At 43.8% G+C, this 16,996-nt stretch overlaps 1 non-coding gene across 1 annotated transcript; it reads left to right on the forward strand.

Annotated features, from left to right (window-relative positions):
• The first annotated feature begins 5,467 nt into the window (after positions 1–5,467).
• trnaa-agc (transfer RNA alanine (anticodon AGC)) lies at positions 5,468–5,540 on the forward strand. Its single transcript has one exon. It is a non-coding gene; the product is annotated as a tRNA-Ala (tRNA).
• The last annotated feature ends 11,456 nt before the right edge of the window (positions 5,541–16,996 follow it).

The following is a 16,996-nucleotide window of genomic DNA, read 5'->3' on the forward strand; positions in this document are numbered from 1 at the left end:
GGTAAATATATCCATACACGCATACATAGATATACACATATATAAATACATATACCTATATAGTGTGGCAAACCTCTTCAAGGTTAGGAGCGTTTGTCACAAACTAAGTGGTAAACTGTCACCAAATCACCCAAGAATGAGAGTTCTTTCGAATAGGACAGTACCTGTGTGTTTGTTTCTCTGTCCTGGTCCACCCAGGCCGTAGGCGAGGTCAAGGATAGCAGGGTTCGGTACACGAATCGGGTTCTCGGTAGGTCCAGGTCCAAACGCCAACAGGTAAGTCCAAAACAGTTCAGCTCATACACGGTAAATCCAGGCAATCTCTATTGTCTCTTTCTCTATTATTCATAGATCCTTCCAGCACTCTCTCCCTCTCTTCCTGGTTTTTCTTGACCCTTTATCTGTGGGTCGGCTCCACCTTGTGAGGGTTCCCCTTGCTTCTGGGACTTGTAGTTTTGGTGTTCGGCCATTTGGTGATCTGTAGTTCTGACAGGGGTGGCCATTTTAGTGATCGGGCAGAGCCCGTTTATTAGTTCTGCTCTCACATATCTGCCATTTATCACTCGACACCCTTCTTTGCCACAATAGACATACATACTTTTTTAAAGAATATACCTTTATTATTATTCCCCGCAAACAATACCGCCGATCCCCCAATTGAAGTAAACTAATACACACTTCAGCTTTTACCTTCAATTTATACACCTTATACACCTTTTACAGACACAGTCTATTTTACAACAGTTATTTTTCGTTTGTTTTTAGTCCTTCCTCTATTTCTGATGTCCATCCAGTTAGATTTCTATTTGTAACTGTGCTATTTGACAAAAGTTCTGAACCTGTAGACATTTTACAGATCCCGTAGGTTTAACATGTTTTACAGTGCATTGCGAAAGTATTCGGCCCCCTTGAACTTTGCAACCTTTTGCCACATTTCAGGCTTCAAACATAAAGATATAAAACTGTAATTTGTTTGTGAAGAATCAACAACAAGTGGGACACAATCATGAAGTGGAACTACATTTATTGGATATTTCAAACTTTTTTAACAAATCAAAAACTGAAAAATTGGGCGTGCAATATTATTCAGCCCCCTTAAGTTAATACTTTGTAGCGCCACCTTTTGCTGTGATTACAGCTGTAAGTCGCTTGGGGTATGTCTCTATCAGTTTTTGAATTGAACCACAATATTTGTTGTATTATTTGTTCTGTCTTTTCAGGTGGATTAAACTGAAATTGCAACCAACTTTCTAAGGCTTGTTTAAAAAAATAAAGATATTTTGGAGATAATTTCTTATTCAAACAACCGAAAGTGGGCCGGTGTAATCTGAATAAAGGGAAAAAGGCCCTTCTTGAACATAGGATGAGACATTCGTACCAATTTACTAGAGAATAAGTTCCAAATAAAATTGAATATTTTTATGTTCATATAATTTAAAAAGCAGGTCACCAGGTGTATGCAAAACCATTAGCAAATAGGTAAACTGTGATATGACTAAAGAGTTAATCAGGGTGATTTTACCATAAATAGACAGGTATTTTCCTTTCCATGGTAGCAAGATCTTATCTATTTTTGCTAACTTTCTATAAACATTTATTGGAGTGAGATAATTTCTTTCTTTTGGGATATGTAACCAAGTATGATCCAATACGTAATATACTATCAGAATTTGGTTTTAATCAAGAGAGAATAGCAAAAGTATTTAGATCCTCTATGAGCTCGTGGATAGACTCTAATTGTGGTTTTAAAAGAAAACATGAATCATCAGCATACAATGACACCTTAGTTTTTAAGCCATGGATTTCTAAGCCCTTAATTGTATTGTTTGATCTAATCTTAACAGCTAACATTTCGATGGCAATAATAAATAGATATGCCGATACTGGACAACCTTGTTTTACTCCTCTAGAGAGTTTAAAACTTTCTGAGATGTAGCCATTATTTACTATTTTACACCTAGTGTTACTATACATAAACCATTTTAATTAGAATCCCCAAAATTGAAATATTCTAGGCATTTTTAAATGGACTCGATTTTTATTCGACTGGTATGCCATCCAGTTCTGGAGGTTTCCTTAAAGGCCCCATTTGCATTAAGCAGTTCCTCCTCTGTCTTTCTGTACAGATGTTAATTTTACATTATTATTAGGAAAAAATCCATTCAATTAGGTTCATTTAGTGGAGACGGAGGAGCCTGAAACGAAAACATATTCTTAAAGTACTTTACTTCCTCTTTCAAAATATAATTTGGTGAATCATGAATGACTCCATCATTTGTAGCAAGTTTTAATACATTTTCTTTGGTAGCATTTCTATATTGAAGATTGAAAACGTCTTTGGTGCGTTTTCCGCATATTCCATCCAGTTTGCTTTATTTTTCTAATCTATTACACTGGATCTTTCTTGAATAAGTTCCTTCATTTCTTTTGTTTTTCCTCTAACTTATTCTTTGTCTCTATGGTGCCGTTTTTATTGCTATCTGACTGTACTGTTCGTCCTTCAATTTCCTTTGTTAATATGGACTCTTTTGATCTAAATTGCTTTTGTTTTATTGATGAGTACTGAATTGCATGGCCTCTAAAGGCACATTTAAAAGTGGCCCATACAATAAAGGGATCTGCTGTACCTATGTTATGTCTGAAAAAGTCTGTTATAAATTCTTCTGCCCTAGATCTAAACAATTTATCAGCTAGTAGGCTTTGATTAAATTTCCAATATCCTCGCCCACGTGGAAATTCTGTAAGAGTAATATATATGCCAATTATGTGATGATCCGACCGCATTCTGTCCCCTATCAACACTTTTGAAACTTTTGGTGCCAGAGAGAATGGCATAAGAAGGTAGTCAAGACGACGAGCTTGATTAAGCCTCCGCTATGTATACCTCACTTGGTCAGGGTATTTAAGTCTCCATATATCCAGTAATTCTGGCAGGGTAGCATAGTGGTTAGAGCGTTGGTACTTGTTACTGGAAGGTTGCAAGTTCAAACCCCTGAGCTGACAAGGAACAAATCTGTCGTTCTGCCCCTGAGCAGACAGTTTGCCCACTTTTCCTAGGCAGTCATTGAAAATAAAAATTTGTTCTTGCCTAGTTAAATAAAGGTAAAAAAAAAATCCAATATATCCATGACATTAATGATTTCCTTAAGTGCCTCAGGGTGATAGTCTGTAGTGTGATTTCCTTTCCGGGCCATAGAGGTATTTAAGACCGTATTAAAATCTCCTTCCATAATAATCCAGTGTCCAGTGTTGCTTGTAGAGTTGATCAATTCTTATATATATTTTCAAAGAAGCTTGGATCATCATTATTCGGACCGTATAGGTTAATAAGCCATATCTGTTTATTGTCCAATAATATATTTAAAATAATCCATCTACCTTGACAATCTGTTTGGACAATTTGTACATTTGGATCAAAATTACTGTTAATTAAAACCATCACCCCTTTTGAATTTCTTTGCCCATGGGAGAAATATATTTCACCCCCCAGGTCTTTTTCCACAAAACTTAATCTAAAATTTCCTGTAAACAATAGATATTATATTCCTCTTTTATCCAGGTCAATACTGATCATCTTTTCTTATTACCTGCAACTGTAACTGGCTATACTTATTTCACCACTTACCATAATGAGACACAACTTTCAATTCTGTTTATCAAAATATATGTTTGTAAACGTACCATTAAAAAGTAACATGATGATTGAGTGTCTATATACTGTAGCTGTACCATGATATTTGCATTGCTACTAAGTAAACCTCCAATTGGTCTCCACCATTCCACCTGCTAAAAGCCCTCCTCATCCCGAGCTGGGCCTTCATCCCAATGCCACCTCTGACCCCCACATTCCATAGCCCTGAACAGACTGGGATCCATCCTTCGAAAAGTAGATGTAGTAACCGACTTGCCAAATCAACATATATTTTGATAACAGCTTTGCAAACTCTTGGCATTCTCTCAACCAGCTTCATGAGGTCACCTGGAATGCATTTCAAATAACACGTGTGCCTTGTAAAAAGTTAATTTGTGGAATTAAACAGGACAATGACCCAAAACACACCTCTGGGCTGTGTAAGGGCTATTTGACCAAGGAGATTGATGGAGTGCTGCATCAGGTGACCTGAACTCCACAATCACCTGACCTCAACCCATTTGAGATGGTTTGGGATGATGCATCCAACAAGCGCTCAGCATATGTGGGAACTCCTTCAAGACTGTTGGAAAAGCATTCCTCATGAAGCAGGTTGAGAGAATGCCAAGAGTGTCATCAAGACAAAGGGTGGCTACTTTGAAAAAATCTCAAACATAAAATATATTTTGATTTAACACTTTTTTGGTTACTACATGATTCCCTATGTGTTATTTCATTGTTTTGACGGGTTCACTAATAGTCTACAATGTAGAATAATAAATAAATAAAAATCAAGATAATAAAGAAAAACCCATGAATGATTAGGTGTTTCCAAACTTTTGACTGGTACTGTACTTCAGCTGTCAATGCAAACGGCAGGGAGTTCATTTATCTGTGTACCCAGTGTGGACTGGACTATATAAGCGACACTTTACAGTCCTAAATAAACAACCATTGATATAATAAACACAACATTCATGACATTATTAACATAGGGAGGACGAATCCTTGGTTGTAATCGATGTGCTCCCCAATCAGGTTGGCCCTGCCTGGGGCACACACTGCCACCTGTGGACCATCTCCCCCGAAGCTCTGCTCGTACACACGTCGAGCCTCGGCAACCAACTCAGACACACTCGGGACTGGACTGGCCATGAATGGAGCAGACGAGTAGTCAAATCACGAATTCAGAGTCCAAAATCCTGCAGCAGCACTTTGTAAACTTCAACCATTAGAATCTTACGTGAGATAACGTTTGAATCACGATAAATAATAGTGTATTACAAGTTTTTTTAAACGAATAAATCTTTCTTTGAGTTGGATTAATGTTACAATATGATTGTGATAATATGACATGTGTCAGCTGACTCACTTCCTGAATTGAGCTGGTTTGTTTTTACCCTGCGATTGGCTTAGAAAGGTCACATGACACTGTCAGCTGCGTCCCTTCCCGAAAACTAATGTACAAGGAAATTGAAATGACTCGTAAACGTCAACAATACAAAATACATTCGACAAGGGTGGCTTTTTTTTGTCGGTGAAATAGATTATGTGACAAATAGCGCATGGAAACACTTTTTTTTGTACAAATACTGTCATGAATAACCATTATGTCTAAGTCATTGGACTCACGTAATGTTATGTCCTGTTGTTCTCGCTACAACCATCCCCTTTTAGGTAGAATGCGCATATCTTTTTGTGCTAATGTTATAGTTTTCGCTTAAAAATCTTCAACTCGTGGATGAAACCTCGCCACTGATAACTAATTGGCCCAGTACTGTAAACTCTTGCAGTGATGTGAGTCTAGTACTCAAAACTTCCCCTTTAACAACAGCTGGGGGATTAGCTCAAATGGTAGAGCGCTCGCTTAGCATGCGAGAGGTAGCGGGATCGATGCCCGCATCCTCCAATACTTTTCGCAGCATCTCCCGAGATACCAAAGGCAACGTGTATACATATCTAGTATTTGTGTAGTGAATATTTATTATCCAATACAATGCATGTTCAACACGTTACCATGCCTTCCCTCTATCTCTTTCAGTAGAGGGCGGTAATGTTCTCATCCAACTAGAGATAACTGCCTAAATAAAGGAAACAATTGAGTAAATGAGGGATACAAAGTATATTGTCACTGCACTCTGTAAATTGTTCATCTCTGTATACCCTCATAAGACCTACTGGTTGATGCTTATTTATAAAACCCTCTTAGGCCTCACTCCCCCCTATCTGAGATATCTACTACAGCCCACATCCTCCACATACAACACTCGATCTGCCAGTCACATTCTGTTAAAGGTCCCCAAAGCACACACATCCCTGGTCCTCCTCTTTTCAGTTTGCTGCAGCTAGTGACTGGAACGAGCTGCAACAAACACTCAAACTGGACAGTTTTATCTCAATCTCTTCATTCAAAGACTCAATCATGGACACTCTTCCTGACAGTTGTGGCTGGATTGTGTGATGTATTGTTGTCTCTACCTTCTTGACATTTGTGCTGTTGACTGTTCCCAATAATGTTTGTACCATGTTTTGTGCTGCTACCATGTTTTGTGCTGCTACCATGTTGTGTTGCTACCATGTTGTTGTTATGTTGTGTTGCTACCATACTGTGTTGTCATATGCTGCTGCCTTGCTATGTTGTTGTATTAGGTCTCTCTTTATGTAGTGTTGTCTCTCTTGTTTTGATGTGTGTTTTGTCCTATATTTATATTGTATTTATTATAATTTTTTAAAACCCAGTCCCGGCAGGAGACCTTTTGCCTTTTGGTAAGCCGTCATTGAAAACGTAACAACACCATGCTTAGGGTCCTGCATAAAACTGCCCAGTTGCCCATTATTTTGGCTACAACGGCTAGAAGAAGCGATCTCAGTGATTTTGAAAGAGGGGTCTCAAAAGAGCATAGTCTGCAGGGCCGTAGGGAGACCGGGCAACGGGATGAGACAACAGGACTTAGAAAACCGATCCACAACGACCAGGATCGTAGTACTTCCCTGGGACGGGGGAAGGTCGGTAAGAAAATCCTTGCTCTGAGCACACACTGAGCAGAGCAGGAGGAGACATAAAATCTCACGTCTTTAGCTAGCGTGGACCACCAGTATCTCCCTCTCAGACTCAGCACTGTCCTCTTGATGCCCGCATGACCCGAGGAGGGGAGAGTATGAGCCCACCGGATCAGCTTGTCCCGGACCCCCCTCGGCACGTACTGAGTACCCACTGGACGGTTTGGGGGGGGGGGGCGGCTCTGACCGTGACGCCTCCTCTATCTCCGCATCCACCTCCCATACCACCGGTGCCACGAGACATGACAGTGAAATGATGGGAGTTGCCTCAACGGACCGCTCCTTGGTATCATAGAGGCAGGACAGAGCGTCGGTTTTCGTGTTTTGGGAGCCTGGCCGGTATGAGAGGGTAAACCGGAACCTGGTAAAAAACATGGCCCATCTAGCCTGACGTGGATTTAGTCTCCTAGCTGCCCGGAAATACTTGAGATTACGATGGTCAGTCCAGATGAGAAAAGGGTGTTTAGCCCCCTCAAGCCAATGTCTCCACACCTTCAGAGCCCTGACGACAGCTAACAACTCCCGGTCCCCCTAATCATAGTTTTGCTCCACTGGGCTGAGCTTGCTCGAAAAGAAGGCACACGGACGGACGGAGCTTGGGTGGCATGCCCGAGTGCTGGGACAGCACGGCTCCAACCCCAGCCTCGGACGCATCCACCTCCACTATGAATGCAAAAGAGGGGTCTGGATGCTCCAACACGGGCGCATTGGTGAACAGCTCCTTCAAACGACTGAAAGCTCTGACCGCCTCTGCTCACCAACGCAAGCCCACTGGTCCTCCCTTCAGCAGTGAGGTGATGGGAGCAGCCACCTGACCAAAACCCCGGATAAACCTCCTGTAGTAATTGGCAAACCCTAAAAACCGCTGCACTTTTTTCACCGTGGTCGGAGTCGGCCAATTACGCACGGCTGTAACGCGGTCATCCTCCATCACCACCCCGGAGGTGGAAATACGATACCCCAGGAAGGAAACGGACTGTTTGAAAAACTCACATTTCTCCGCTTTGCAATACAGGTCATAATCCAGCAGTCGCCCAAGTACCTTACGCACCAGAGACACATGCGCTGCGCGTGTGGCAGAATAGATCAAGATGTCATCGATATACACTACCACTCCCTGCCCGAGCAGGTCTCGGAGAATCTCATCTACGAAGGATTGGAAGACTACTTGCGCATTCTTCAACCCGTATGGCATGACGCGGTACTCATAATGACCAGATGTAGTACTAATCTCCTCTCCGGATACGCACCAGATTATACGCGCTCCTCAGGTCCAGTTTTGTGAAGAAGCGCGCCCCGTGAAATGATTCCATCGCCGTAGCGATGAGAGGTAGTGGGTAACTAAACCCCACTGTGATGGAATTTAGACCTCTATAATCAACGCAAGGACGCAGACCTCCATCCTTCTTCTTCACAAAAAAGAAGCTCGAGGAGACGGGTGATACGGAGGGCCGAATGTACCCCTGTCCCAGTGATTCAGCAACATATGTATCCATCGCTACCGTCTCCTCCTGGAACAATGGATACACCTGACTCCTAGGAAGTGCAGCGTTCTCCAGAAGGTTAATCACGCAGTCCTCTCGACGATGGGGTGGTAATTTGGTCGCCCTCTTTTTACTGAAGGCGATAGCCAAATCGGCATATTCAGAGGGAATGCGCATGGTGGAAACTTGGTCTGGACTCTCCACCGTAGTCGCACCAACGGCAACTCCTATACACCTACCTGAACACTCCTCTGACCACCCACTAAGAGCCCCCTGTCGCCAGGAAATCACCGGGTTGTGTTTAGCTAACCAGGGAACCCCCAACACCACTGGAAACCCAGGTGAATCTATAAGGAACAGACTAATCTGCTCCTTATGATCCCCCTGCGTTACCATGTCCAGCGGCACCGTAGCCTCCCTAACTACTCCTGACCATAATGGTTGGCTATCTAAGGAGTGCACGGGGAAAGGTAGGTCTAACGACACCAAGGGAATCCCTAGCCTTAACTCAGGGGCAGGATGGCTGGGAAGTGGAAACGACAGGCCCTGATCCGAAACGCGGGCAGCCAGCAGGTTGTTGAGACGGATAGCCAAGTCAATGTTGATTTCCTCCAGTGTGAATGTTGTGTCCCGACATGCCAGCTCCCTGCGGACGTCCTCCCTGAGACTGCATCTGAAATGGTCGATCAAGGCCCTGTCGTTCCATCCTGCTCCTGCGGCCAAGGTCCTGAACTCCAGAGCAAAGTCCTGTACGCTCCTCGTCTCCTGACGCAGGTGGAACAGCCATTCACCCACCGCCCGACCCTCTGGTGGATGGTCAAAAACAGCTCGGAATCGGCGGGTGAACTCTGTGTAATTATCCTCGCCGAGTCCGGACCATTCCACACTGCGTTGGCCCACTCGAGGGCTCGCCCAGTCAAACAGGAGACGAGGGCGCTCACGCTCTCCTCTCCGGAGGGAGCAGGACGCACGGTAGCCAGGTATAGTTCTAGTTGAAGCAGGAAACCCTGGCACCCAGCCGCCGTTCCGTCATACTCCCGTGGGAGCGTCAGCCGAAGAGCCCCCGGAGCCAGATGTGGTCGCAGGAACAGGAGGTGCTGAAGAAGGGGTTGCTGGAGATGAGGTGGGAAGGCCACTCCTCTCCCATCGATCCATCCTCTCCATCATTTGGTCCATGGCAGAACCAATCCTGTGAATCACTCTGGTGTGATGGACGAACCTCTCTTCCATCGATGGGAGAGGAGACGTGGCTGCTCCTGCTGATTCCATGGTGGGTCGGGATTCTTTCACGATGTACTAAGGTGGGTGGAATCAGGCGCAGAGAGCAGGTTTCAGTGATTTGACAGTTAAAGTCAGAAGTTGTGCACAAAATAAATCAAATAATATATATTCAAGGAGATGGAGAAAAGGAGAGGGAAGGGAGGAGAAGTGCTGAAAGTAGGTCCCACTGCTATGGAGATGTCTCTCACCATTCCTATGATGTCTGGAATGCTAAAGACACACACACACACACACACACACACACACACACACACACACACACACACACACACACACACACACACACACACACACACACACACACACACACACACACATAGCCCTTCGTACATGAGCTGATATCTGAAAGTGCTGTACAGAAACCCAGCCCAAAACCCCAAACAGCAAGCAATGCAGGTGTAGAAGCATAGTGGCTAGGAAAAACTCCCTACAAAGGCCAAAACCTAGGAAAAAACCTAGAGAGGAACCAGGCTATGAGGGGTGGCCTGTCTTTTTCTGGCTGTACCGGGTGGAAGGAGTCATCATGCCAGGTAGTCCTGAGGCATGGTCCGAGGGCTCAGGTCCTTCGAGAGAAAGAGAGAAAGAGAGAATTAGAGAGAGCATACTTAAATTCACACCGGACACAGGATAAGACAGGAGAAGTACTCCAGATATAACAAACTGACCCTAGCCCCCTGACACTTAAACTACTGCAGCATAAATACTGGAGGCTGAGACAGGAGGGGTCAGGAGACACTGTGGCCCCATCCGATGTTACCCCGGATAGGGCCAAACAGGAAGGATATAACCCCACCCCACAAACTTTGCCAAAGCACAGCCCCCACACAACTAGAGGGATATCTTCAACCACCAACTTACCATCCTGAGACAAGGCCGAGTATACACACACACACACAAACGCACGCTCGCACTCGCACGCACGCACACACACACACACACACACACACACACACACACACACACACACACACACACACACACACACTCGCACACACACACACACACACACACACACACACACACACACACACACACACACACACACACACACACACACACACAATTTACAGCCCTGAGTGGGAGTGAAGGGGAGCAGAAGCAAGATCAGTCTGTACGGGGTGACTAAAAACAGCTTACGCCACCCTCAGAGGGAAGGTGAAGGAACGTTCCAATGTTGTGGTCTGGACCTGTTTCACCTGGACCGACAACACAGGTAAATGCTGTAGCTTCGCATTGCCAGACTTCTTTGTCTCATATTCACATGCCTACTGGAACACAAGGAAGTCAGAAGACTGAGGCATTAGGTACTAGTTTCAAATAGGTAACACGACAATACCTATTTGTGTGTGTGTGTCCTGGGTCGTAGTACGTGCAGCATGTGGTGGTGTGGGACCCTCAGTCAGACCTCCTGTTCTACACCCCCAGCCCAGAACGTCTTGCCACAGCCATGCCTTGGCCTCATCCCTGGGTCCTTCCCGTCTGCCTCTAGATAACGAAAGCTCTGATGAAGCTACGCCTCACCCTCCTCACCCCAACCCCCTCCCTCAACTCCCTCCCCTCCTCCCCTGCATGTGTGGGTCCATCCCTGTCTGACCTGCCTCCAGACCCCAGCTACAGCCACAGTCACAACCTGCAAGCCAAGGTCCTAACCCTGTCTGACGTGTGTGTGAAAACACCTAAAACAGTTCTGTTGTCTCCCATGGTGTTTCAGAGGAGGACCTGCCGAGGTCTATAGCAGCAAACACAGGAGTGTCCGACAGTCCCTCAACATCAGACAGTAGCTGCTACTCCCCCGGGAACACTTCTCTGTCACACACGTAAGACCTGCCTGACCACTACACTCCAGACCTAAGCTCTAGACATACAGTATCTGGCCCTGACTATATGCTCCCAACATATTTCCTGCAATGAACATATGCTGTACCGTTTATATTTCTGATTTTATTCTTGACATTGATCATCTAACTCTCTTCCTCTCCTCATTCTTGTAAACCCATTACCCCTCTCTCCTGCCCTCCCTCCCTCCATCAATCAATCCCTCCCTCCCTTGCGAGTGCAGCTCCTCCTCAGAGTCTGTCTTTTTCCAACCTCACCCACACCCACTCAGAGACACCTAACTCTCTGAGGCAACAAAGCACAGGAGCTCTGGCCTGGGCGTGGGCACCAGGCCTTCCAGGTGTGCTGGAGCCAGCCAGTTTCCTAGACATCGAGGCAGACACTCAGGGGGCTCTCACTCGGCTGATACAGCTCAGCTGCCCCACCAGGCTTCTAGTGGAGGTGGAAGTGATCAACATGAAGGCCCTGGAGCGAAGTGTAGGGCAAACCTGGATTTCAGAGGGCCCTGAGACAGACAGAGATTGAGAGAGTGAGAGAGAAATCGAGAGAGAGAGACTGACATAGATTCAAGTGCCTACTACTATGTGTATATAGTGTATGAACCTTTAAGATTCCACTAAGATATGAAGTGTGTACTATACTTTAAGATACAAGTTTTCCCACTGTTGTTTACCTATTTTGTTTTATTTTTCTGCATTTGAAATTCTATATATGTATGATGAGTTTTTTAAACTATTTACTCGTGCTTCTGTACTAGAAATTCTGCATACGTACAGTAGCAGTCTGGACACACCTACACATTCAAGTTTTTTTATTTATTTGTACTATTTCTACATTGTAGAATAATTGTGAAGAAATAAAAACTCTGAAATTAGACATATGAAATCATGTGGTAACCAAAGAAGTGTTCAACAAATAGTAGCCACCCTTTGCCTTGATGACAGCTTTACACCCTCTTGGCATTCTCTCAACCAGCTTCACCTGGAATGCTTTTCCAACAGTCTTGAAGGAATTCCAACATATGCTGAGCACTTGTTGGCTGCTTTTCCTTCTCTCTGCAGTCAAACTCATCCCAAACCATCTCAAATGGGTTGAGGTCGGGTGATTGTGGGGGCCAGGTCATCTGATGCAGCACTCCATCACTCTCCTTCTTGGTCAAATAGCCCTTACACAGCCTAGAGGTGTGTTGGATCATTGTTCTGTTGAAAACAAATTGTTGTCCCACTAAGTACAGATGATTGTCCCACACCAGATGGGATGGCGTATCGCTGGAGAATGCTGTGGTAGCCATGCTGTTTAATTGTGCCTTGAATTCTAAATAAATCACTGACAGTGTCACCAGCAAAGCACCTCCACAGAATCACACCTCCTCCTCCATGCTTCACGGTGGGAACCACACACGCAGAGATCCTCCGTTCGCCAACTCTGCGTCTCAGAAAGACACGATGGTTGGAACCAAAAATCTCAAGTTTGGACTAATCAGACCAACGGAATGATTTCCACTAGTCTAATGTCCATTGCTCGTGTTTCTAGGCCCAATCAAGCCTCTTTTTCGTATTGGTGTCCTTTAGTAGTGGTTTCTTTGCAGCAATTTGACCACAAAGGCCTGATTCATGCAATCTCCTCTGAAGAGTTGATGTTGAGAAGTGTTTGTGACTTGAACACTTTGAAGCATTTATTTGGGCTGCAACCTGAGGTGCAGTTAACTCTAATGAACATATCCTCTGCAGCAGAGGTAACTCTGGGTCTTCCATTCCTGTGCTGGTCCTCATGATAGCCAGTTTCATCAAATCGCTTGATGGTTTTGCGATTGCACTTGAAGAAACTTCAAAAGTTCTTGACATTTTCCAGATTGACTGACCTTCATGTCTTTCAGTAATGATGGACTGTTATTTCTCTTTGCTTATTTGAGCTGTTCTTGCCATAATATGGACTTGGTCTTTTACCAAATAGGGCTATCTTCTGTATACCACCCCTACCTTGTCACACTACAACTGATTGGCTGAAACGCACTAAGAAGGAAAGAAATTCCACAAATTAACTTTTTACAAGGCACACGTGTTATTTGAAATGCATTCCAGGTGACCTCATAAAGCTAGTTGAGAGAATGCCAAGAGTTTGCAAAGCTGTCATCAAAATATATGTTGATTTGGCAAGTCGGTTAGGACATATACTTTGTGCATGACACAAGTAATTTTTCCTAAAATTGTTTACAGACAGATTATTTCACCTATAATTCACTGTATCACAATTCCAGTGGGTCAGAAATTTACAGGGACTAAGTTGACTGTTCCTTTAAATAGCTTGGAAAATTCCATAAAAGGATGTCATGGCTTTAGAAGTTTCTGATAGGCTAATTGACATAATTTGAGTCAATTGGAGGTGTACCTGTGGATGTATTTCCAGGCCTACCTTCAAACTCAGTGCCTCCTGTCTTGACATCATGGGAAAATCTAAACAAATCAGCCAAGACCTCAGAAAAAGAAATGTAGACCACAAGTCTGGTTCATCCTTGGGAGCAATTTCCAAAATGCCTGAAGGTACCACGTTCATCTGTACAAACAATAGTACGCAAGTAAACACCATGGGACCACACAGCCGTCATACCGCTCAGGAAGGAGACACATTCTACCTCCTCGAGAGGAACGTACTTTGGTGCAAAAAGTTCAAGTCAATCCCAGAACAACAGCAAAGAACCTTGTGAAGATGCTGGAGGAAACAGGTACAAACATATCTATATCCACAGTAAAACGAGTCCTATATCGACATAACCTGAAAGGCAGCTCAGCAAGGAAGGAGCCACTGCTCCAAAACCGCCATAAAAAAGCCAGACTACAGTTGACAACTGCACATGGGGACGAAGATTGAACTTTTTGGAGAAATGTCGTCTGGTCTTATGAAACAAAAATAGAACTGTTTGGCCATAATGACCATTGTTGTGTTTGGAGGAAAAAGGGGGAGGCTTGCAAGCCAAAGAATACCATCCCAACCATGAAGCACGGGGTGGCAGCATCATGTTGTGGGGGTGCTTTTCTGCAGGAGAGACTGGTGCACTTCACAAAATAGATGACATCATGGAGAAAAATAATTATGTGATATGTTGAAGCAACATCTCAAGACATCAGTCAGGAAGTTAAAGCCTGGTTGCAAATGGGTCTTACAAATGGACAATGACCCCAAGCATTCTTCCAAAGTTGTGGCAAAAAGGACAACAAAGTCAAGGTAATAGAATGGCCTTCACAAAGCCCTAACCTCAATCCTATGGGAAATATGTGGGAAGAACTGAAAAAGCTTTTGCAAGCAAGGAGGCCAACAAACCTGACTCAGTTACTCTGTCAGGAGGAATGGGCCAAAATTCACCCAACTTATTGTGGGAAGCTTGTGGAAGGCTACCTGAAACGTTTGACCCAAGTTAAACAATTTAAAGGCGATGCTACCAAATACACTCAATTAGTATGTAAACTTCTGATCCACTGGGAATGTGATGAAAGAAATAAAAGCTGAAATAAATAATTATCTCTACTATTATTCTGACATTTCACATTCTTAGAATAAAGTGGTGATCCTAACTTTTACTTGGATGAAATGTCAGGAATTGTGAAAAACTGAGTTTAAATGTATTTGTATGCAAACTTCTGACTTCACCTGTACGTATTCTGGGGGTTGGGGTTGTTTACATTTTACTTCTTGTGTATCTATTGTATAATAAAATATTTAAATAGAGGATTATTTTTTTAATCTCAAAGGACATATATATTTGTTTTGCTGATCAATGAAGACATATGACCTCTTACCCCAGAAGTAACGTTGTGTTTTGTGTTGAATGTCCATTAAGTTTTCTATTTGTGTCACGCCCTGGTCGAAATATATTATGTTTATTCTTCATTTATTCGGTCAGGCCAGGGTGTGACATGGGTTATTGTGGTGTGTTTTTGTCTTGGGGTTTTGTGGGATGTCTAGCGTTAGTCTATGGCTTCCTGGGGCGGTTCTCAATCAGAGTCAGGTGATTATCGTTGTCTCTGAATGGGAACCATATTTAGGCAGCCATATTCTTTGTGTGTTTCATGGGTGATTGTCCTCAGTGTCCTTGTTCCTGTCTCTATGTTAGTTTACACGAGTACAGGCTGTTTCGGTTTTCGTTACGTTCTTTTTGTTTTGTAGTATTTGTATTGATTCGTGTTTTACGTTTTTTTTCATTAAACATGGATCGTAATCTACACGCTGCATTTTGGTCCGACTCTCCTTCGCCGCATGAAGAAAGTTACAATTTGAAACATATAGTGACATTCATCTTTAAATAATCACCAAGATATTTGTTAACATTGTGAATGTTCTGGTGAATGTGCCATGTTAGTTAATGACATAATCCCTGGCTGATAGGTATCGTGTCCTAACAGAGATACAGTAGCCTTAATAAGGATGCCTAATCCTAAAGTAAACCGTGTGAGGGAAAAGTGTGCTGATAGGAGGGTATTTGCAAGTGGGGACCTTTACTTTATATCACTGAGTCTACACAAGTCATCTCATATCCTAGAGAGAAGTCTGGCAGGTTAGCCATTAGATGATTAGAACTGGCACTTTTCAACAGTATACACACATTACTGTAATGTAGCCGTTGGAACCAACATACTGTACAGGTTATCGTCAGATTGACATTGTCTCGAGGTCGTCCATTATTTCACCATTACTTATCATGGCAGGTGGATACTCTCTTATAGTGGCGATAAAGAACGCAGAGTTAGAACCGTGGACCGTCTGTATATAAGACAACACACACACGTCTCAGATCACTCATCCACAGGCATCTACAGGTGAGTCTGGTTCCTCTCAAGGTCTCTACCTCGCTTGATTTACGCTGAGCAAAAGAATTGCGATACATTATGTTTGATGGGTTGATTGACGAAATGCTTCTTTGCACAGGTGAACGAGTTCTTCAGGTGACTGCTGAGGAGACCAGACATCACATCATGAAGTGGGCTATCGTTCTGTGTGCCGTGGTGGCACTCTCCGAATGCATCATCCAGTACGTTAATCATGCTATACTCATGTTATACCCCTGATATACTCCTGCTATTCTCCTGCTGTACTCCTGCTATACTCCTCCTATACTCCTGCTATTCTCCTGCTATACTCCTGCTATTCTCCTGCTATTCTCCTGCTATTCTCCTGCTATTCTCCTGCTGTACTCCTGCTATACTCCTCCTATACTCCTGCTATTCTCCTGCTATACTCCTGCTATTCTCCTGCTATTCTCCTGCTATTCTCCTGCTATTCTCCTACTATTCTCCTGCTGTAGTCCTGCTATTCTACTGCTATTCTCCTGCTATACTCCTGCTGTACTCCTGCTATTCTCCTGCTATTCTCCTGCTGTACTCCTGCTATTCTCCTGCTGTACTCCTGCTGTACTCATGCTGTACTCCTGCTATACTCCTGCTATTCTCCTGCTATTCTCCTGCTATACTCCTGCTGTACTCCTGCTATTCTCCTGCTATTCTCCTGCTGTACTCCTGCTGTACTCCTGCTATTCTCCTGCTATACTCCTGCTGTACTCCTGCTATTCTCCTGCTATTCTCCTGCTGTACTCCTGCTGTACTCATGCTGTACTCCTGCTATACTCCTGCTATTCTCCTGCTGTACTCCTGCTGTACTCCTGCTATTCTCCTGCTATTCTCCTGCTATTCTCCTGCTGTTCTCCTGCTATTCT

The sequence above is a fragment of the Oncorhynchus masou genome, unplaced genomic scaffold (assembly GCF_036934945.1).
Source record: "Oncorhynchus masou masou isolate Uvic2021 unplaced genomic scaffold, UVic_Omas_1.1 unplaced_scaffold_1701, whole genome shotgun sequence".
Classification (NCBI taxonomy): Eukaryota; Metazoa; Chordata; class Actinopteri; order Salmoniformes; family Salmonidae; genus Oncorhynchus; species Oncorhynchus masou.